Below are 17,610 nucleotides of genomic sequence, written 5' to 3' on the forward strand. Positions count from 1 at the left end.
CCAAGTTCCCCATCAAAGAAGCTTAACTATCTTGGCCTGGGCTCTTTTCTGGACAAAAAAATCTACACCAAGAACTTAAATCATGGGCCAGCCTTCACAAAGATTTGAAGATCAAATTGATACTATCTGCATGATCCAAGAAATTCAAGGCTCAGAAATTTATAAAAAGAGTAGTCTGGGGCCGGCCCCGTGGTGCACTCGCGAGAGTGCAGCGCTTGGGAGCGCAGCAGCGCTCCCGCCGCGGGTTCGGATCCTATATAGGTATGGCCGGTACGCTCACTGGCTGAGCGCGGTGCGGACGACACCACACCAAGGGTTGCGATCCCCTTACCAGTCACAAAAGGACCAAAAAAAAATAAAAATAAAAATAAAAAAATAAGAGTAGTCTGAGGCTGATAATATTCCTGGGATATCTTGCAGAAGCAACTGTAAAACTACTCTGGACCCACAGAACTCGTACCAAAAAAAAAAAAAAAAAAAAAAAAAGCTTCACTGAAGATAAGCTCATTACCATAGATTGTAAAACACAAGAAGAAATAATCCACCGTGAGATGTGGAACAGCAGACACAAAAATCAGTGCAATAAGAGGATATCAAAAAACTTCAGATAATAGTACAGATGGAAATTACAAAATAAGTATGCTTAAAATTATTAAACATACACAAGACATTATGAAATATGAGGGGAAAAAAGATATTAAAAAGACCAGGCAGAATGGTTGGGAGGAGGAAGGAGGGGGGAGGGACAAAAAATACACTGGGTTAAACTGCAGATTAGACACAGATAGAGAAATAATTGGTTAAAAAAAAAAAGAAGACAGAGTTTAGAAAATTACCCAGAATGCAGAACAGAGATAAGGAGATAGAAAATGAAAAATGGGATTAAGAAATATGGAGGATAGGCTAAGAAGGTCCAGCAACATCTTACGTCAAATCAGGAAGAGAATACAGAAAACAAGAAGCAATATTTGAAAAGATAAGAGCTGAGAATTTTCCAAAAATAATGAAAGACATTAATTATCAGATTGAGGAATCTGCGATATAACATATCCCACTGAGACATGTTATAAAGAAACACCAAAGACAAAGAGAAAATCTCAAAAGCAGCCGGAGAACATTGCCTCAGGATGAAGAAACTAAATGGTATATGGAAAACAAAAATTAAACAAACATGATAGTAGCACATTAAGAAAGTTCTATGCTGATATTATTGTCATTCATTAAGCATACTAGAAAAGGGAGATAGAATGAAACAGCATATGAAAAAAGGAACCATAGAACCCTTCTACCTTCCAGGAGAGAGGCATCTTGTCAGGCAGCAAGAATACAATCCTTTTTCTTCTTGGGATTCATTAGGATAAGAATAAGGAGGGAAGAAAAGATTAAAGAGAGAGGGAGAAGAAAAGTTATCTATTGTTAGTAGGGACTATCAAAAGGTGGAATAAAAAAGTCTCTAAAGAAAAAAATATTGAGAAAATTATTATGAAACAAATTTGTAGGAAAAGCTTCTGTGAAGACAAAGATGTTTTGTTAATGGGTAAGACTAAGGTAATTTGAAGAATTAGAAGAAATTAATTTACAAAAAACAATGATATAAAATATAAAGATGATTGTTACTAATCTAGTGTCAAAGCAAAGATATTAAAAACAAGCACAGGTAATGGATATTGTATTTTTACTTATTTATTTTTTTGGCAGCTGGCTGGTATGGGGATGTGAACATTGACCTTGGTGTTAGAAAGCTGCACTTTAACCGACTGAGCTAACTGGCCAGCCCTGGTAATGGATATTGTGGTTGCCTCCCCCGCATCCATGTCCCCTACTTTGGTCTTGGAGTACCACTCCTGAGTCACATACTCTGTAAATTTTGTGGAAATGTAACCACCTACATGCTAGAAATGTTGTATGAGGCTCACATACAAGTTAATCAGTATAAATCTCCCACCTCGCCACACACAATTACTGGTTTAGGGGTCAGCATGGGATTTAATTCAAGCTAACAGGTCTGGTGAAGATGTTTTCTGAAAACTTCTGGGAAAGAACTTCTCTCATCCTCTGAATGATGTGGTATGAAATACAATACCTGGAACTCCGGCAGCCATTTTACAACCATGAGGGAAGTCAGACTAAAAACAAAGTTAACACGTAGATTAGAGCAGAACTGAGAGAACTGCAGAGAAACTGAGCCAGAGACTTGATCAAACACCTGAAGACTGACCTATTTCTAAAATTTCCAGTTAAGTAAACTGGAAAGTAACTAGTAAATTCTCCTTATTGTTTTAGCAGTTAGGTCTTGTTATTTCCAAAATAAAACATTCTGTTTGAAACATGGCATAAGGCTATAGCTCTATTTGATTTATCACTAAAATTTCTTCTGATTTTAGACTCAATTTGAGTTGAGGACTAGATTATTTCAGAAATGTCATAGGAAGAAAAAGACACTGGAGATTTTCAGGAGTCACAAGATTATAATTTGCCGGGCACCAGGAAAACTGAGCGTTCCCAACATCGGAGGCCCTGTATATGCTAATCCAAATTGTACAAAAAAGGGTAAAGATGCTGGAGTCAAAGAGAAATCAGACATTCTTAAATGAGGCTCACCTCTGGAGAAATCCATACAACACCAAAATACCTTCTCTTAACAGTCTTTTTGATTTCATGCTATTTTGTTTAAACTTTGTTCATTAGTTTAAAAATTGAAAGATTTCTGGTTAAAATAGTAGATTGAATACATGGCAGGTATCTCCACTTGCTCCCGATGCCCCACTAACATGACAATAAAGGAATTTTTTTTTTTAAGTATAAACACCAAAGATAAAGACTGGAAGAGACTAAGAAGACAAAACAAGTTAATGAAACTTTGAAAGATGAAAAGCAAAGGGATAAATAGTTTCTGACTTAGAGGAACAGAGAAAGTTGAAACCTAACTATGCGTAGTTAAGAGAGGGATACCAACAAGAAGGTACTGATATTCACAGTACAGAATCCCTAGTAAAGTTCAGGAACACGGGGCAGAGTTACAGATGAGGCTAAAATAAGGAGGATGACAGAAAGCCCACATAAGGAACAATCAGACTTCAGATGTACTTCTATAATTCTCCAGTTGACTCTCACTGTGGCAGGAGAAAAGCAGTTTACTCTCTGGAAAAACTGAATCTGATAGACTCTAGACTCTGGGACTAAAGGTACAACTGAGTGTGAGGATAAGATACTTTACTGAAAACAGGGAGATTAAATGAAAGTTTATGTACTGTGCAGTGAGTTCATCCCCAACTTCTCAGCTCTTTTCCCTACTCAACAGCCAGAAACTGGTAGCCCGTCTTACACCTTCTAGGAAAGAGATAGGAGGACCCCTCTTTGGAAAGAGAAATCAGTCCAAGAGAAAAGACTGCTTATATTAAGAATCAGAAATGTCTCAATAAAATAAATCTGGCCTTTGACTGACAGCCCTAGAGTGAAACCAATACACACAGTTTCCACTAAGATTTTTAGTGTTAGCTAAAAATTTGAGGAATAGTCAGGAAATGAAAGAAACCAGTTTTGGTATTGGGCCACAATAATCAACCACATTGTATACTGACAAAATAAAATAAAATTAAAAAAAAAGAAAAGCGAAAAAAGAGATAATACGGTGAACAAAGAAATTGTTTCTTAAAAACTAAAATTACTATCTTCAGAGAGATGAATTGTATCTATAAAACAATAACAGGAGACTATAAAAATGAATGCTCAGAAAAGAAGAAAAAGCTTTTGTAAAGTTCAAATGAGAGCAGAAACTTAAAAAATTTATAATAGTAAGGTTGGGAAAAAGCTTAGAAAATCTTCCAGACACTAGAGAAGGAGAGAAGAAAAAGAGAAAATGAGAAGATCAATATCCAAGAGATGCAACATTAGACTACAGAAATTCTAGAGAAGACAAAAGAAAATGGAACAGACGAAAACATCAGGGAAATAATACAAGAAAATTTCCCTCAAACTCCAAGAAAAACAAGCTATAGGAAAAAGTGAATGTAATCATAACCACTCTGTGGCTCCTCGATGAACAACACATATTTATAACAATGAACACACTGATTAACCTAAATGATAACTATATCAGGGGAAAGGAAAAGAGAAGGAACTGATAAGAGAAGCGCAGAAGAGCTAAACCCTCATCTGCCTTATCAGTGAGTCAACAGACACTAACTGAAATTGAAAATGTTTAAATGGCAGCATAGATAATGCTGCAAAACATAGAAGTAAATACCAGAAGAAACTGCTAAAGCAGTCACAAGTAGCTGCCTCTGGCAATAATGACATAGGGATGAGAAAGGCTGGGTCAGGGTACCAATATTTTTCTTTATATACATTACCTCATTATCCGAGTTTTTAACATTAGTTAAATCTATAAACTAACCCTTATGAGAAACAACATTTTATAATGTTAATATCTCTCCATGTATATCTACATTCTTTTTGTCTTAATTAAATTGTGTTTGTCTTAAGGATCTTCTTGCCCATTTCTTATTTCATTATAGATAAATTATACTTTTGGTTACTATTATGAATGACACTATAAATATTTTTTTCTCTAACTCATTGCTATTTTATATACTTTTTACTTTTTGTAAGAAATTGTAAGAAGCCTTACTTTCATTTTTCTTAAATCTACTGTAATTATCAGCACCGCACTCTCCCGAGAAATCTACTGTAATTAGAAACCATTTTCATGATCCTTATATTTAGCATTGTGCCCTACCCCAATAAGTAGAAAATAAATACACTATTTAACAAACAGTGGAAAACATGGATAGAGCACCTACAATGTATACACACTAAGCCAGGTGACTTATAACCTCTAGTCTTCACAACTCTTTAAGGTAGTGTTTGGTTTACCCCACTAAGTAGACTCATCAGCGTAACAAAGAAATACAAATATACAGTAACTGAAGACAGAAGTTTACTTCTATCTCACTTGTAACAGTTCAAAGGTAAGTGGATAATCTAGGATTAATAGACAGCTGGGCTCCAGGGAAACCAAACTAGCCAGTCAATCTGCCACCTTCGTCATCTGGTATCCTTCCCTGGGTTCAAGGCTGCTGCTTCAAATCTCGTCATTTCCCAGCCAAAGATAAAAAGGAAAAGAGGTACATCCAGGGCAAATGACTTTTTCTTTAAGAAGATGATCCAAAAAGTTGCCCACATCTCTCTTAACATCCCAGTGGCCCAATCTAGCTGCATCTACCAGGGAAATGCATTCGTGAGCTAGCTAAAACTTGGGGCAGGATTAGGGATTCTATTTCTCAAAAGAACAAAAGAATGGCTACTTGGGTGTGTATAATTAAGAGTCTCTGTCACAGGCAGGACTTATCCTTATATAGGTGAGAACACAGAGAGAGTTCTTTGCCTAAGGCCATACAGGCAATAATGATTAAGCCAGGATTACACTCCATCTTCTGTCTCTGGATCCTATACTACCACTAAATCAAGCTGAATGACAATAGGAATATATATATACGAATGTGTATACATACACGGGTACTTCAAAAAGTTCACAGAGAAATGGAACTGAAAGATAATATGAATCTTTCCACAAACTTTTTCATATTATTGTCCAATTCCATTTTTCCACAAACTTTCTAAAGTACTCTTGTGTGAGGAAAACAGAATAGTTTAGTCAGGCCAACTCGCCTTGGGTCCAGTTGGGGGTGGTGCAGCTCATTCTTTGTAAACAAGTCGTGCGTGGGTGGAGTTAGTGCACATGCGCACCAACATATCTTTTTAGTTTTGTTGCTACTGTGTGTTCTTCAGAGTTTGTGAAGCAGTGGCTGGCCACCAGAGAGCTTGTGTCTAAAAACAGAGCGTGTTTACTTTGCTGGCAGCTGCTTGGTGTTTCTTTGGATTTTGCCAGTAGCAGTTGAGTTTCTGAGTTTCTCTTTGGACTGCCTAGCTCTCAGATGTGTGTGTGATGAATAAAGACTATTCTTTTTTCAACCAAGGCTCCAAGGACCTTTTTCCTGTTACCTAGCTCATAGGCCTGCGTATGAAGGGTTTGTGACCCAGTCTGGACAACGGGCTTGGGGGGGGTCTGTGAGCTGCAGACCCAGTCTTAGCTCTACAATTGGTGTAGTTGGAGCAGGATTCTGAGCAGGTACAGGAGCCAAAAGCCCTTGGAAGAAGGAAGAAATGTGGCTACTTATGAATATGTTGTGCCTTATGGCCACTTTCCTGTTGACTGGGATCTGGTTGCTGCTCATTATACTGCAAGGCAGCCTAGACCAGGCACTACAATGGAGAACCCCTTGGGAGAAGGAGGAGGTGTGGCTGTCCTTGAGCATGTGGTAACCAGTGGCCACTTTTCTGCTGACTGGAGCTTGGCTGCTGCTCACTATGCTGCAAACTAACCAAGATTTGTGGCAGAAAGCAGAGCTGTTGGAAACGTGGATGACTGTACTGGAGGATGACATGCACTGACTGGCCACTCATGCTTCTCACACCAGGGAAGATGACGAATCCAGTGCTGATCGAGATTTGAGGCAGAAAGCAGAGTTGTTGGAAGTGCGGATAAATGTCCTGGAGGATGACATGCAGCAACTGGCCACTCCTGCTTCTCACACCAGGGAGAACGATGATCCCAGTGGTGAGTTGAGGGAGACCATGTGTCTCCAGGCACAACCTGTTGTGCATCAGAAAATGAAGCACGAGCAGCCTATGGGACTGGGTGGACAACCAGTGGGCAATACCCAGGTGACCCAAGTCACAACCTATGTCCCGTACACCCAGGTTGAATTAGTTGACTTGGGAAGACAGTTTTGGCAGAAACAGGGGGAGCCCCTGGCTGCTTGGCTGTTGTGGTTATGGAACCTAGGGGTGGATAGTGTGGTGTGGTATGCTCTGGTGAGGAGATGGAAAAATTGGCCTCTATCACCACGCACCTGACCCTGAGGCAGCAGCTACAGAATAGCCGCAGATATGCACAAGGGCCAGGTAATCACTCCTTAATAGAATGCGTGAATGCAGCTGCCTGAAGCATGTGGGCAAATACTGGAGAACTGCCCAAGATTGTTAGTAAGTGGCAAATATATGCTGAGTTGGTCCAAATTATTCAAGAGCTGGGGATGCGGCAGTCCATGTTTAATGTGAACACCTGTGGCCCAAACGATGAAAATTTTACAGGCAGCATGAGAGACATAGTGCTGCAAATTGCCCTGTCAATGTCCTTTGGGTCACTGATGGCCATACTAGCCCCATACATTGGTCATCCTATTCATGAGGTAACAACCATGATCGCTGGCTTGAGTGAAGTAGAGGATAGGAGACAAGCAAAAGGGGTCCGAAAGGTGGCTAAGACCAAACCCCCAAGACATGCTCAGGATTTTATCCTGAAGGGACCAAGCAAGACTAGCTGTAAGAAGATGTGGCTTGACTTGCTTGCAGCAGGCGTGGATAGCAAGAAAACTGACCAGCAGCTAAATGTGGTTCTGTTTGCTTTGTGGCAGCAATTGCACCCTTAACAGTATTTCACTAAACATCTGGAAACAGGTAGCAAGGTACGCTCAGTGGATTTAAAAGATTTTTTGGTCGCTCCCAAGGAGGCAGATGAAATGTTCCATTCTGACTAGGGAGTGGTCCAAGGTGTTTGTCTTTTGGGGGCAGGCGAGGACCGGAGGCCTCATGTTGAATTGGCAATGATGAAGCTGATGCACTGGCTAGGTAAGGTGGCTGGAGAGAGCTCCAGCAGCTGATGTATCTGGGTGACTGCATCGGAGAATGCAGCATGCTGGCTAGAAGACGGGGTGGTTGATGGCTCACCAGGTGCCACGTAAACCTGAGAAAAAATGCCTCTGATGGGCAGATGTGCTCCTGATGAGCAGATGGGTGCCCCTGACGGGCAGATAACTCGTGTGAGAGTGTCCCTGATTTGATGGCAGGTGGATCTTGTGGGACTACTGCCAAAGTCAGAGAGTTCCTGGTCTTCTGTTTATGTGGACTTCTGGGGCCCCAAACCAGGTAAGTTACCTATTCCTGCAACCAACCTTTCTCAGGATGGCAAACTGGCATGTATCTTATCACAGGGGCAAGAACTTCCCCTATTGGTACCAATAACCCTTCTGTCTTTTCACCCATAGTGTACTGGCTGCAGGCACTGCACCAGAGTCGACTGGGTACATACATATGTTGGCGGTGATCACCTACTGAATATGCACTGAACTTCCCATCAGTGTGACTGCGGATTCCTATGGAGAATCACACCAATGACTACTAGCCAGACATGTGTGGCTAAAGGACAGAACTACAGGACAAGCCTTAAGGCATACTGAACAGACAATAGGTTATATAAATGTAAGGATCATTTATCCTCGCTAAGGGAACATCACGGAACATTCTGAACATGTAGACTGCACGGCAAGGGACCAGGAAGGGGTGGATTGTGAGGAAAACAGAATAGTTTAGTCAGGCCAACTCGCCTCGGGTCTGGTTGGGGGTGGTACAGCACATTCTTTGTAAACAAGTTGTGTGTGGGTGGAGTTAGTGCACATGCGCACCAACGTATCTTTTTAGTTTTGTTGCTATTGTGTGTTCTTCAGAGTTTGTGAAGCAGTGGCTGGCCACCAGAGAGCTCATGTCTAAAAATAGAGCATGTTTACTTTGCTGGCAGCTGCTCGGTGTTTCTTTGGATTCTGCCGGTAGCAGTCGAGTTTGAGTTTCTCTTTGGACTGCCTAGCTCTCAGATGTGTGTGCTGAATAGACTATTCTTTCTTCAACCAAGGCTCCAAGGACCTTTTTCTTGTTACCTAGCTCATACACCTGTGTGTGAAGGGTTTGTAACTCAGTCTGGACAATGGGCTTAGGGGTTCTGTGAGCTCCAGACCCAGTCTTAGCTCTACACCTCGTGTGTGTGTGTGTGTGTGTGTGTGTGTGTGTGTGTGTGTGTGTGTGTGTGTATTCATGACAAGATTCATATTATCTTTCAGTGTTTTCCTATGTTTCCTATCTTTTCCTATGTTTCTTGGCCATCTGTATTTTCCTGTTCCACAAACTATAAGACAGGGAATCTATCTATGGAAAAAGTTTCCATGGCCGTTCCAGAGCCTGAGCTGGCATGCACACTCAGGTGTGTGGTGCTGAGCTACATGATGTTTAAATCTGTGACCACATGCCCAAGAGAAAAGAGAACCAATCAAACATTCCATCTCAAGAAGACTTTCAATTTTTCTTAGGCCAGAACAAAGCAGAATTAGCAGCAAAAAGAATGAAGAAAAACCAGGCAGAGAAATAAGGTTTTGTCTTTCATAAATTTAAAAAGTCCACAAGAGTGTATGTGTATGTATACACACATATACACACAAATATATTTTTAATTTCTTGCTAAATGTGGCACAACTGGACTAGTTCTAACCAAATAGTACTGGGTGTCTTCCTTTATGTTATTTGTTTTATTACAAAACTTTCTTTCCATAGGTTGAAGGGATCTTTGATATCTAATTCTCTCTCGTTTTACAGAGAAAATAACTAAAACTCAGAGATAAAATGAGTTGCATAAGGTCCCACAGGCAGTTATTGAAAGAAAAGGTGAGTAGACATCCTAGGTTCCCGATTTTCATTCCAGTGCTCTTTTCACTAACCTATTCTATCTTCTAGTGAAAGTAAGTTTTGTCCTATCATAATTATAGTCATTCCCAGATGTTAAACGGGTTAAAATGGTAATTTTTTCTTCCAAATGATAATAAAGCACTAGCCCCAAGTAGACCCTAAAGTCTGGTCACACTTTACCACTTCTGCACATCTACTGAGAACTCATCAAGTAATGAATGTTATCTTTGGACCAACATAAAACTAAAAGCAGCAGCTTTCACGGCCACCATAGTTTCCCTGTATGAATATTTCTAAAATCTAGTGTGGTCACTTTCAAATATCATGAGAATAAAAGAATTTAAGCCTGATTTTTTTTTCCCAATTGTGTTTACCTTCATGGTCACCAAAAGATCCTAGCACCAAGTTTTCCCTCATACAACGAAAACACCTTTTTCCCTTTATCTCAAGAGTCAAAATTATTCATAGACTACTATAAGCTCTATTTGCTACACTACCCTAAATACAAAATAGAGATCTGGGAAGTCTAATGAATTAAGCTAAACTTTTAAACAGATGCCAAAGTTGCCTTAAAAAAGTATAAAATTTACCACTGCACACTATTTATTTCCAGCTTATCTTCTTCCCACCCAAATAGCAAACCCCCACCGAAACGATTCCAAATGCACCTGGTGTTTTGCTGTTAAACAAAATATTCTCTAAATTCTCTGGGAAAAATTTAAAAATGTTTGCAAAGCAACAAATTCTTCACTTTTTCCATACCACAGAGCATGCTTGTTAGTCTAAAGTCCTTACTCACTGTTTCCATATCATCAGTGTTGGAAAATCGACTGTATCAAAGACTTTTATTTATTTATTTATTTTTTTTTTCAAAAAAAGAAGAAAACAACTCCAGTACAGAATGAATATGATATGATTGGTATGTGTTATAGTCTGGATGACTCCAGTTTAGTCAACAAGACTATTGATTGTCTATGTCAAGGATATAAATATAATTCAAGTAAAATTAAAGAGTAAGTAGCCCTTTCAAAATTTAAAATCACCTTTTCAATGAAGTTGCTTCTGATAGCTGATAATGCCTTTTGAGTTACTACATAAAATTCAGCAGAAACAAGATGATGTCTGCTCTCTCAGAAATCTATGAAAGGAAAACACAGTATATATTTAGTCTAAAAACAAATACCAAAACCCGCAAGACCAATAACATTTGGAATGCTCATATTATATTAAAGAAAATTACTGTCAAATGATATACAAATAGTTTCACATGAAGCCTAGATCAAAAAAATAATAATACCCTCCATTAACTGAATCACTACTTTGCATCTGGCACTGTAGAATTAAGTACTTTACACATATTATTTTTCACCCAAACAACTCTACAAGGTAACCATTATTCTACTTTACAACTAGAAAAAAAAATAGTCAAAAGAAGTTGAGTAACTTTTCCAATACCACATAGTTCATGTAAAATAGGGCCAGAATAAGAGTCAACTAGTTCACTTTCAGGAAAATTAACGTGAAGGATATATTTAGCCTACTAAAAAGAATTATAGGGATACTATCTGAAAATATAAGGTCTTAAGTATCACCTATCACCATAGGAACACTGATTTACATACATAAAAAATAGAAACAGGGCAGCATTCTCAAAGTATGCAGCCTGGATATGTTCCACATGTAGGCTTAATGTGCACTGCCTGGCTGTGACAGAATGCCTCAGTAGCAAGACCTCGTGTGCCCCACTTTGGTCTAGATTATCTTTCCCTGGACTCAGCCCAAACTCCTTTTCTGGGTTCTCTATTCAACTGTTAAGACTGAATTCCTGTCTTTCACCCAAACATTTTTCTTTTCTGTATTTGTATCCTCCAGATTTCCATTTATTACCTTGCTCCTTTTCATTTGAGGCAGACATATAGCTAAAAGAGAATCCTGTTATTCACCTCCCTCTCTTTACTTTTAGGGACCAGCCCACAAAGAGTTAGCTTATCTATCCAACTATAGGATAGGGTGCTGTGCTCTGTTTGTACCATTTTTTTCTAGGATGGAGAAGGAATAATCAAACTTCTAAGGAAAAAGGGTGAATAGAAAAAAACTATAAGGGCTGGCCCATGGCTCACTTAGGAGAGTGTGGGGCTGATAACACCAAGGCCACGGGTTCAGATCCCTATACAGGAATGCCGGTTAGCTCACTTGGGAGAGTGTGGTGCTGACAACACCAAGTCAAGGGTTAAGATCCCCTTACCTGTCATCTTTAAAAAAAAAGAAAAGAAAAAAGAAAAAAACTATTAAAAGTTTTTACACTTAGAAATAAAGTTAATGAAATAAGATGTTGGGAATACAGTGGTACAAAACAGACAAGGGCCTGCCCTCACAGAGCTTACAACTTCAAGATCTGTGCCTCAGCACTGTGGGTGCTGCAAATGATACATAATGACACACTTCCTGACTCCAATGAGTCATAATGTACCAATGACACTTGACATTTAAATAGCTCTATAGAATTTTATAAAATGCTTTCTTAGCATCCCATTTAAGCCTCATAGCAACAACCTACAACAGGAATGCCTATTCCCCCTTTGCTAATGAGAAAATGGATTAAGAAAAACCACATTTCTTGCTCAGGGAGACATAAATAATAAGAGAAGGAGCCAAGATTCAAGCCCAGGTCTTCTAGCTCCAAATCTACCACATTAAAAGTTTCTAGGAAGAAATGAGTCTGATTTCTGTCAAGTGAATTTAAAGCTTACTTCATAACTTCTGAAATGAACACCTCAGAACCCATACATCATATTACAGTTTCACACAGTCATGACAAAGCAGTGGTCATATGAGGAAAGCAGTCAGCAACTAAAGGGACATTAATTCTAAAGAACAAGCTACAGCAACAGGCCCGAGCCTCTCTTCTGTCCATTCTCCTCCAGCCAAACACCATTTCCCACATTCTCCATTACAAGTCTTGCCACACAGTTTGATATACAGCTAAACTTCAACAGTATCAGAGATCAAAAGTTAGTTTATGGTAATAAGTAAGTGGAGTACTAGAGGGTAGTTGTGGGGTATCCAAATACTAAATATCATCAATCAACATCAGAATCCACAGAAGTGTCCTTGAACAAAAAAGATCATCTGGAAGTACCCACTTAATGCCCACAATTCTGCCACACTAATATGAGTTCCTGTGAGGTTACATTTGTGACTTAACTAACCTTTCCAACTTCATTAAAGGTCTTTTCTCAAAGTCTATCAGAGTTCTATCCCACTCTCAGTCTATAATAAACTGTGGAGGCTATAATTCTACCTACCCAGCATACTTTCCTGACCCTCTTTTCTGATTAAGAAATCAACAGCAACAACAAACAAACACCCACTGTGTCTTTGTAGAAACTGCTTCCCCCTCCATGTGGTTCGTATAGGGCTGTCAAACACAGAACCCTCAATGCCTCTATTCCATCTTCTAGCCAGAGATAGGTGCAAGATTGTAGGGATTAACTGTGATTTCTCTGGAGTGCTTTTAGATTTTAATTTTAACTTATTTAAACTAAAGAATCTAATCTAACTTACATTTATTTAAACTTTAATTTTAATTTAACTTAAAATTAAATTCAACAGTATCCAAAAGAAATCAAATTAGCTGATATAATCCTGTACTTTAAAGTCTCTACTGAAAAACTTCTACGTGAAATACTAAAATTTTTGTTAGTCATGATAAAATATTTTCTCTCTCATGATCAGTAACCAAAAACGAAAGTTCTTATAAAAGCTTCTCAGACCTTAAACATTAAGAAATCTCATAAAAATCAATGACTTGGTAATTTGACAAACTTATCACGACAGACAGACCTAGACCTGTCTGAGACAGTTAAGGAACACGAACTTACACAAGGTCACTAAGCTATCAGGTAGCAAATCAGGCCATAAACCTGGAAGTCTAGGTCCCCAAAGGCCTGTGCCCTTACCCACTGTGCTATTCTGCCTAGTTGGTACCTGGCACACAACTGATACTCAATTGTTTATCAAATGAATGGCTATCAATCACCTTGCTGTTTCACAAGCTTTGGAGTCTCTCCAGGATGGTACTCAATGTCCTACATGTCCTAGCCTCAATCTTATACTCCCCTCCTATTTAACATGTACCCCATACACTGCAACCAAACTGGCCCCTCAAACACACTCTACAACTTCCCACCTTCTCTCAGGCTCCCTCTACTGGGTATTTCCTCCTATACACCTCTTTGACTCTCCAAATACTCTCTTCCAGTCCCAGCCCCAGGCTATTATGTCATAAAGTTTTCTCCTCTTTGTCCCGTGACAATATCTCTCTCATATGAACTACTACTACAACACTTATTAAATTCAGGAACTATAGGCTGCAGGGTCTTTATGGATAAGGGATTAAGAACCTGTGGCTGTTTATAAATTCTACCCAGCATCAAACATGCCCATATACATTTTGGTCAATTAGTATATACTTGTTGACTGAATATAACGTACCTTTATTATCCAAAAATAAACCTATTATCTCTGAAATAATCTCTCCATTTTCACATGTCATTGTCTAACTTCCATTAATGATTCCACATGTATATGTGTGCATACATATAAATGCCAAACCGTGCAATACTTAAAATAGAACAGCAGCTCTCACCAGATAGTAATGCTGAAATTCTCAGTGCTGAAATAACTCACTTTTTAAGAGAACCGTCAGTGAAGCATTTCACATTAGCACAAACGAAAGTCAGCATGTTAAAGGTCCTGTACAACTAATATGTACACATATCCTGCAAAAGAAAGAAATGACCTAGGAACAATTTTAATAGTAAACATATGTTGAAAACATTCCAGGCATCCAAATCCAAAAGATCCATCAGTCACATGTGCCACCATAATAACTTTGGAGCGTTCTTCACAAACCTAGGGATTAAGCTCCTTCCCCATTATCCCTAAAACAAAAGTACAGAGACCAGATCTAAATAAAATGCAGAGGTCACAATCTCACAGTGCTGATCCATTATCATCTCCAAAAGACAGATGCCAAAAATAGCATACACATTATTGGATTTTATAAAATGAATGGCCTATTAGCCTCAGCTAAAAGCTAACTGCTGATAGCAGGGACTGTGTGGGGGAAATCAACCAAAAAGTACTATAGAAATCTTTGCATTGAAAATTTAAAGATGGAAGGAAGGAAGGAATGAAGGAAGAGAGAAAGAGAGACAGAGGGGGAGAAGGGGAGGCGGGGTGGGAGAGAGGGAAGAAGTTCCAATATCCACACACAAACTGCACAATCTTCTTTTCATTGAAATGACCCCAAAATGTTTTTTAAATCTACTTGCAAAGAATCCTTTCAAATATGTGTTTGATTTCATGGTTAAGTTATGTGGTATGTAGTACCTGAAGATATTCAAGTCAGTGATAAACATCAAATCACATGGCCCACTTAAGAAAAAGGCACAGAAAAACCTGTCTGGAGTTATACTGGCTGTGCAAATGAATGTACTGAGTCATTACTCAACATCAGCACTTACAAAGCAAGCAACTGTTTCCCTTCAAATGTCCGTCATTTCTATCAGCACTAACTGAAAACAATTGCCAAAACATTAAATTAACACTACCTGCTATAAAAATAACTCAAAACATTAGCCTTACTCCATTAAAAAAGTGGGTTAAGCATCTTTTCAATAAAAACGTCTTTTTTATCAGTGTTTATCTAGTAAGCAAAGCAAAACACATGAGAGTACTTTAAAAAGTTCATTGAAAAATGGAATTAAAGATAATACAAATCGTTCCACGAACTTTTTTTGAAGACCCCCTTTTACATTCTGTGTAGGTAATCGTATTACAAGATTATATAAAAGAAAAAAAAATAAAGAAAACACTGCTCTAAAGTTATTTTCTACATCTGGATGTCCCCCTAATGTTTATTGCTAAATGAGAATTTAAAAAAAAACAGTTCAGGCACCATTTTTGATAATGCATAATGACTTCTTCAGTTAAAAATTAATTGAAAACACACATGAAGAAACTTCTCATGTAAATTTTTTATAAAAAAGAAAAAAACATTTTTTTTTATTTTTGTCTTTTTCGTGACCGGTACTCAGCCAGTGAGTGCACCGGCCATTCCTATATAGGATCCAAACCCGCGGCGGGAGCGTCGCTGCACTCCCAGCGCCGCACTCTCCCGAGTGCGCCACAGGCTGGGCCCAGAAAAAACATTTTTAAGCATAAGGTGCTTTCAGAAACACACTAAAAACCCCATTTAAAGAGAACTGATGAAGTAATCATTTTTTTGAAGATTACTGAGAATCTAAGAAGCTAAGCTTTAAGAAGCTAAGCCCTCAGAACAAATTTCACAAAATTCAAATACAAATAAGTTTTGACATGTTCACGGTAATTTTAGCCTTAAATCTTCTTGGAGCATTTGCTCCTACCCATGCATGGCATCCCATGCACAGAACAGGTAATCCCTGGCTCCTGTCTACCTTAGAATAAAGTGCAAGGAAAAATACTTAATGTCCAATTAAAAGATTTGTTCTCAGATGTTTTTTCCTCAAGAGGGCAGTCAATATAAGCCTCCAGTAAGGGGAGTTTTCAAAAGTTCTTTTTGACGTCATTTGGTGCTTCTCCTTCAAAAAAATAGTTTATTTCCTATGACTCTCAATGAAAGAGTTTTGTCAGTTACTAGCATCAAGCATGCTAGACTAAAATAAATCAAAAGTCCTCTCCCCATCCCCCATCCCACAGTTTCAATGAAAAACACTCCAATCAAGCACAGAAACAGTGTGGACTCCTATTTCTGGCAATGTGGACAATGGCTGGATTAAACATTTTAAAAATCTTTTTTAAATGAACGGCAGAGCTGGCAATAAAGTAAGATAAATGTTCCAAGGGCAAAAGTAATAAGAAAGTACAAATCTAGAGAGGTGAGTTAGTTCTGAAGCCAACTCAGGGACATCTGCATCATCCTGGTGGCATGAACTGGATGGGAGAGGGTGGCTGTAGGAAATAAGGTAACAGGAGGCAAAATTTGAGGACCTATACAAGGTGGGGAGCCACAGCAGAGACCCTCCCGAAGCCCCAGGGGTCAGGGGAGGGAGTGTTAATTAAAAAACAATTCATCTCACAACTGATACCCATGAAGAAATGATCAGGAAAAAAAGAATAAATGCATATGTGAAAATCTAAACACTGTATTATTTCTGGGGTTAAAAGACCAAGTCTCAAAACTATAATATCTGATAAAAATAGTTCAAGACAAAAGGAGATTGATTTTATTGTTCAGGAAGAACGTAAAGACAGTATTTACATTTAGTGTTTGTCAGTTACGCATATTAACATTTCTAAAGTAATCGTTAAAAAAGAAAAAAGAAATAGAACAGAAAACTTCCAACAGATGAAGGGGGGAATAATGGAATGAGAAAAGGAAAATACCCAAAAGAAGATAAGCAAGCATATGATGTGGTAGAAAGAAGTCAGATATTCCTGGGTTCAAATTCCAGTTCTGTATACATTACTTTTAATCACAGAAAAGTCATCTACTTCTAAAATTTCATTTTCTTCATCTTTAAAAAAGGGATAATACCTGTAATACAGTTTTTAGCCTAGGACTTGAGTTAACATACAAGCACACTATACCAAGTACAGTACCTGGCCCAATGATGCACAAATATCTTTTCTTCCCTTCCTCCTCATTTCATGACAATGAAGTAGCATACTTATAGCAGCTCAATGTCTTAGGTTACTGGATCAGATCATTCTAATTATGAATAACACAACTATTACAGAGAATTCAGTCATACCTGCCTCCCTGACTTTCTGTGTATTCCTTCCTTATTCAGGATTTAAAAGCTTCTAAAAAAAATTATGTGTAGTGCTCCAAAGTTATTACTTCTTTCAAAACTATGCTTAAATACATTTAGATTTTCAGAAGAAATATTAAGTTCAATCTGATGCAAATGCCCCTTCCATAGCAAAACGCAAAGATTAACACTGCATATAAAATAAAGAAAACCCAGCTGCTTTATTAGATAGCTAATC

General features: G+C 38.4%; 1 protein-coding gene across 4 annotated transcripts in view; it reads right to left on the reverse strand.

Annotated features, from left to right (window-relative positions):
- DISP1 (dispatched RND transporter family member 1) overlaps positions 1 to 17,610 on the reverse strand; it is a 192,005-nt gene that overhangs the window by 154,619 nt on the left and 19,776 nt on the right. The gene's annotated exons all lie outside the window — the stretch shown is intronic.

This window comes from Cynocephalus volans, chromosome 11 (genome assembly GCF_027409185.1).
Source record: "Cynocephalus volans isolate mCynVol1 chromosome 11, mCynVol1.pri, whole genome shotgun sequence".
Classification (NCBI taxonomy): domain Eukaryota; kingdom Metazoa; phylum Chordata; class Mammalia; order Dermoptera; family Cynocephalidae; genus Cynocephalus; species Cynocephalus volans.